The sequence below is a fragment of the Centruroides vittatus genome, unplaced genomic scaffold (assembly GCF_030686945.1).
Source record: "Centruroides vittatus isolate TY-2023 unplaced genomic scaffold, ASM3068694v2 contig_911, whole genome shotgun sequence".
Lineage (NCBI taxonomy): Eukaryota > Metazoa > Arthropoda > Arachnida > Scorpiones > Buthidae > Centruroides > Centruroides vittatus.
The window spans coordinates 963,879-970,192 of NW_027122600.1; the positions used below are offsets into that span (position 1 = coordinate 963,879).

Here is a 6,314-nt window from a genome sequence, read left to right on the forward strand (position 1 = left end):
TATATAGAATTCTACGGGTATATTTGTACAATTATAATAAGGTCCTGATCATTTATATATGTTTTAAATATACAGCTTGCTTTCATAAAATTTATTTCTAATAAATCAGGTCAATCTTTTATTTCTGCTTAAGCTTTTCCAACAAATGGACAGACTAGAAATTAACTAAATATTCAATAGCCTAGAGCAGTTATAAAAAACTGGATCTGAACAGTCATCCCGGTGAGTCCCAGAAAAGGATTGAGATCTATATTCCAAAGCACTTTAAACTGCCAACCAAACATTGGTCATAGTTGCCAAAAGCCCTATCGGGCAACCTCCAGTACTTGGTCACCAAACCTAGGTTTTGATTTCTAAGTCTTTTAAATAAAATATCATAACAGATAGCACCAGAAAATGTTGCCAGGAAAGGCAACATCTTCTGGCACTATCTGTTACGATATCTGGGAACGTTAATGTTGCTGGATTTTTCAAATAGGTAAGTTCCTTGTTGGATTTCTTTTGGAATGCTTTTTTACTTCATAATGAACTCTCGGTTTCTCATCAAACGGAATTTGGCAAATACCAGATCTTGGTGGTTTTAATAGGAAATATAATGACATTAATATATAGTTAATTTAATATATATCAATAGTTGCAAATATAAGGAACGTTGATGATTTCCTTTTCATCTTCATATACTCTCCATGAACAAAGAATTTGTGTAGCAAAATGCTTTTCACAAACAGTAGCATTCAGTCAGTTTTTGATCTGTATGTGGTATCACTCGTTTCCATATTTTAAACAATTCCAAATCTTTTGTACCTTATATACATTTATTTTTTGTTTCTTTGGATAACAATTGCTTTTGCAATTATGCACACATTTAAAAAGCATGATTTTATAAGAATTTCCTAAAATCACTGTCGAATGGGGAGTAAAGAAGATACAAAATGGACTCTGATAAGATGGCACCTCATGGCAAACATCTGACCTATGACTACATTCTTGACAAGTTTTTGACATTCAAACAATAGGAGTGGTATCACTTGTACCCTTACATCATGAATAAAACTTAGGAAAATGGCCTGCCAAGGGTACACAAGTCAAAAAATGTTGGAAACTGGTTTATTTACAGTCACCTCTTAGTAGATAGAAATTTTTGTTTGTAGCTGAAATATACAAAAGTGTGACCATAGGGCTGGTATCTCTTTGATACCACATCAGGATGACACCACTGTACCTTTAGATTGATACAGAAAATCAATTGCGCGAGCGGTTACGTATGGGTTAGACCCGGAATGAAGCCAGTGGAGAGGATGACAGAAAGAACGCACCCAGAGATTTATATATAAAAATATACCCGTTTATTTTTTCCATAGGACTAATTAGATACAAGCGATTACTTTACAGAGAGACACGTGATAAGGTACATGGCTCACGATCCGCGAACATAAATTCTACGCGGATTAGAGAGAGAGAGAGAGCTTACAAATATTCGCGTGTAGGATAAATACCTTAAGATATGTAGTCGAATGTCGATGTAATAATCGATGATATCCTTATAGACCGTTGTAGGCGTTCGGGCTAAGAATAAATGATCTTGTAGTAGATCGTTGGTAATGACTCTGTCCACTAACAGGTAATAGTTGTTCAGATAGGAAGTGTAACGATGACAGTTCGGCTTGAATATAGATGATGAGGGAGGATCGGCGGCGACAGGTAACTATCCTTTTGAGCGCACAAACACACGGTCAGTAACAACTTCTTCGTCTTACTCATCGTGCTCCCTTTTTATATGGGGAGGGAGTTTGCAGGCCCTTCTTTGATTTCGTCAGAAGAGATGATCTTCTTGGACCAATAAAATTATTGGTGACGTAGTCGTGTCACCGAAATTTGACTCATCTTAACAAGGAACTCAACTCGTGGGAATCGAGTTTAAACTGTTCTTATCAACAGAATTTATCAGTTGATTTCCCGTTTAACTAACCCTTTTTGGTCTATTTCGTTCCGTTTTTGTATAAAATGTAGAGTTTGTATAAAATATAGTTAAAAGATTATAAAGGTACATATAAATGATAAAGTTCACAATATCCCGATCGTCACAAAAGTATAAAGTTGGCTTACGAAAGTTTTCTGCATGAAGCGAGATGTATATTGACTAAACTGTTTTTCTAACTTATCTGTTTGGAAATTCCTGATAAAATAAACTAAGTGCTTCTTGGTAAAAAAAAAGTTTTTTCTACAAGTAATTTTATAGACTTAAATATTTAAGTGCATGAAGTAATTCTTCATTTAGAATGTCATTTCCTGGCTTGATATTTAAATAGGGTATCACATGTTCTACTTTTGGTAAGGCAATTCTACAATCACAGAAGTGTCCTGCATTTTTCGTTTATGCATAAATGCTCTACTTTGGGAGTTATAACCTTAAAATCATAAGAAATGCAAGTATGTAATTTACAGTATTATTTTAATTTCTCCTCACTAAAGTATGGTTTAGAGCAGTGATTCCCAAACTTTTTCGATCCACTGCTCCCTTTGTTCCATACAGTTATACTTAACGCCCCTAGCCCATTTTTTCTTGTGTGAAAAAGGATTGGAAATATTCACAGGAAAAGTTTTCTATGAATCTCACACTTTGTGCCCTTACCGTACATTGTTCTCAACATCTGAAAACCATTAAATGCAATGTTTCCTTTTATCTGTTTAACAGAGGAAAGGGAATGGCTGTCAGTGACCCCAACTTTTGCCTTTAGTCACCATTCAGTACCCTGCCTTCAGCACCCCCCAAGATTTACTCACTGCCCACAAAGGGACGTTATCGCTCACTTTGAGAAACGCTGGTTTAGAGTACTTAGATTATCAGAGTAGCGACAATGGATTGTCAAATTTTCTATTGTTTAGTTGTACGTATGTGTGGTTAAAATCCACTATTTTCTGTCAAAAAGTGTGCTCTGTCAAAAGTTGGCTCTGCATATTTTGAATGGTAAATGTTATCTAAAGACGTTTATAAAGAAATCTATTTTTATGTTTACATTCATATTTAAACTTTAATATAAGGGAACAAATGAAAAAAATTGATAGTTAGCATAGCTATTTACATTTGATCCGATATCCGCTTAAGCAATGTTATTAAAACGAAAAAAAATATATAAACTGTTTGTATTGTACAAAAAGAAGTACAAAAATTAGTGTAAGGTAGCAAAATATAACCAAAATTTAATATTCTACTAATTTTTCCGAAATGATTGCTCCTTAGAAAACCGTCCATCCACGAAAAATATGTACGTTTAAAGAACTTTTTTGTGTTTAACTAAGCATAAATTGTTATATTTTGCATGTTTCTTTTGTTAGAATAACAAAATTAGTGTTCCAGCAAATGAAGCTTATCTGACTGGAGTACTGTAATAATTATGCTGTACTGTAGTTTTGTTCTAACAATAAATTATATAGATGAAAGGAAAATAGTCACAAACCTTAAACATATAAAAATATTGCTATAGAAAAGTACTGTATTATTTTAATAAAACTAAACATTTATATGTACTGTAGTACTAAAAAATTAGTTTGTTATCCTGCTCAAAACAAATTTAATTCTATTACCTGTAAGACTTAATACATCCTATACAATAATACAAAGACACACTAGTACTTTGGACCTTATTGAAAGGCAGCATTTGCAGCATTTATTTGGTAATATGTGATTATTTAAAATATAATTTGTAAAGCTAATACAATTTAGAAGGCAAAATTCATTATGCAAATGATTCTTTTACATACTAGTACTTTTGTATTGTTATTCTGCTGAATGCATTAAAGGTGTCTTAAAAGTCATTTTGAATCCAGTTTTAGAATATACCCTTTAATTTTATTATGCAGATATCACTGAAAAATGCCTGGATGTTCAGCTTTTGGTTGTTCTAATTCTTCTGTAAAAGGATATATCGTGAAATATTTTCCAAGAGATCCTGTTCAGAGAAAAATTTGGGCATGTTAAAAAAAATTGTTCTAGAGCAACAAAATTTTATTATTTAAAAAAATGCATAAAGTGTATTGTATTTTTTAAAATTTCAACATATGTAAAATTTACAAATATAATAAATAAATATACTATTATAAATTTTTAAAAACTCTATTCTTTTACATATTTCTCATTTGAGTGAATTTTTTTAAATAAATTGCTGTCATTGTTTAAAATGTCATAAAATTTTTCACAAGAATTTGTTAAATTATATATTACACACAATATTGCTTTTATAGTCTAAACACTTAATTGTGATTTGTCGGATGTCCACACTTTATTCACAGTAGAAAAAATGCGTTCAGTGGGGGCATTTGTTCCTGGTAAGGACTGTGTATTCCACAATTTTTAATGCATTATTGTATGGTACATAGTTTGTTTCAAAATGATGAAATATTTCTAGCCATTTGTTCTCTGTTGAGATTTTTGCTGATGCCCAAGATTTGACCTTTTCCTTATCAATATATTTTTTTTAATAATGATACTTCATTAAAAAGATCATTTTCGGAAATATTGCTATCTGGAAAATGTTGACTAATGTGATCGAATGATTTTTGCACATCTTCCCAATTAAGTTCTTGTTTTAACATGACCCAATGAAAATGTTCAATATCATTGTAATGTCCCAGCAAAGAATGCCCATTGTTCACACATACAGCCCTCAGGGTCACATTCCTCTCTCTTGTTCTAAAGGGATTAGTCACCAGAACGGTTGGGAAGGAAATTTATACAAGGGACAAAATATATATCTAATATGGCGTACATCCACAATACGAGCGATGGAACAAATCTCTGAATTTTCTGCGGAGATAGTAATAATTGGGAGCTTTTTCGAATTTTAGACTTCTACAATAGCGCAGATAATTGGCAAATTCATCAGGAAATCCTCTGCATAATGTTTTGATAGAAATAGATGCTTTCTATTTGAAGATTCTTTCATACCTTTGTTTGCTAGTTGCAGCAACGAATTCCTGCCAAGGAAGAAATCCTCAAACAAAATACATTAAGACATAGCCTAAAGATTCCATATCATCGCGTCGACTTTGTTCGATTGTTGAATGAATTAAGGCTAACATAAGCTGTTTCTGTTAAATTTTTACCTTCTTTATACCCGATATGTTTGTTGTCAAATTTATACATTTTAGATAATCCAAAATCGGTGACAAATACATTATAAAATTAATTTATACCCATCAGAAAATTTTTGGATTTGATGTCTCTGCGAATAATATTCTTTGAGTGGATGTACTGTAGACAGGTAATCAACTGATTGGCCAACAGCAACACAGTTTTAGAACTAAATCTTTTTCCACAATAGTTAAATAGATCTCCGAGGCTCGGACTGAGTAAATCCATAACTAAAGCATTATATTCTTTATATTTTCCAAAATGTATAATTTTAGGGATACCAAATCCTCCTTGCAAGATATTATAAACGTTATACTCTATAAAAAGTTGTGAACGGTTGTGAGTAAAAGGCTCTAACTTAATTGCAACTTGTTCTCCATTTTCAGTATTTAATCTGACGTATACATCTCTGAAAGATCCACTGCCTATTTTATTCTTTATATGATATTTTTCATCGATACCTTCGAATGATGCAGTCAATTCCATTGTATTCAAGAGTAGATAAAACAATTTTGTAAGCTGAAAATTTTAATCCGTTATTTGCGAAAAAATATGATTATTGTTTTTGACTATTGTTAGCAAGATAACAATGGAACCGATGATGAAATCGAAAAGAAATTTAAATTGTTATTAAATTCTCTTATATTTACATTCTTTTTAACTCTTTCCGCCCTGTGGGCACTAGGAGGGACTTTTTACAAGCCTATCGTGGGTTCTGATCGGCACACAACGGGCGAATGGGTGGTGAGTGACGGGACCTGATATATCTGGGATAGACTACCTCCAAATAATTTTCGGGAGTTTCAACCGTCCGGATTCAAACCCAGATCTCTCAGAGCGGTAGGCTGACCCTTAACCATCTCACTGTACCTTAACCGTGGATTGACCAACATCACTCAATTACAGGTTAAAATAGTTGGCCGGATAACCGGTCCTAACGTTGCAGACAATCTGTAGTCCGCAGGCAGACTTAAACTTCATCTAATGGTGATTCACTTTTGATGGTTTACTTCCAATCTAACTAATGGAACACATCTAGTAACTTTTTAATTTTATTATTATTTGAGCAACAACGCAACACTGAACACTTGCACTTTATTTTAACACACGGTAAGAGATGAAAAGTTGAACAGAATGTACAGTACAGTTTTTCAGTTTACCATTAATATACAGTTTCCTATGC

At 32.7% G+C, this 6,314-nt stretch overlaps 1 pseudogene; it reads right to left on the bottom strand.

Annotated features, from left to right (window-relative positions):
* Positions 1 to 4,752: 4,752 nt before the first annotated feature.
* On the bottom strand, positions 4,753 to 5,617 carry LOC136984263 (casein kinase I pseudogene; annotated as a pseudogene).
* Positions 5,618 to 6,314: the final 697 nt, after the last annotated feature.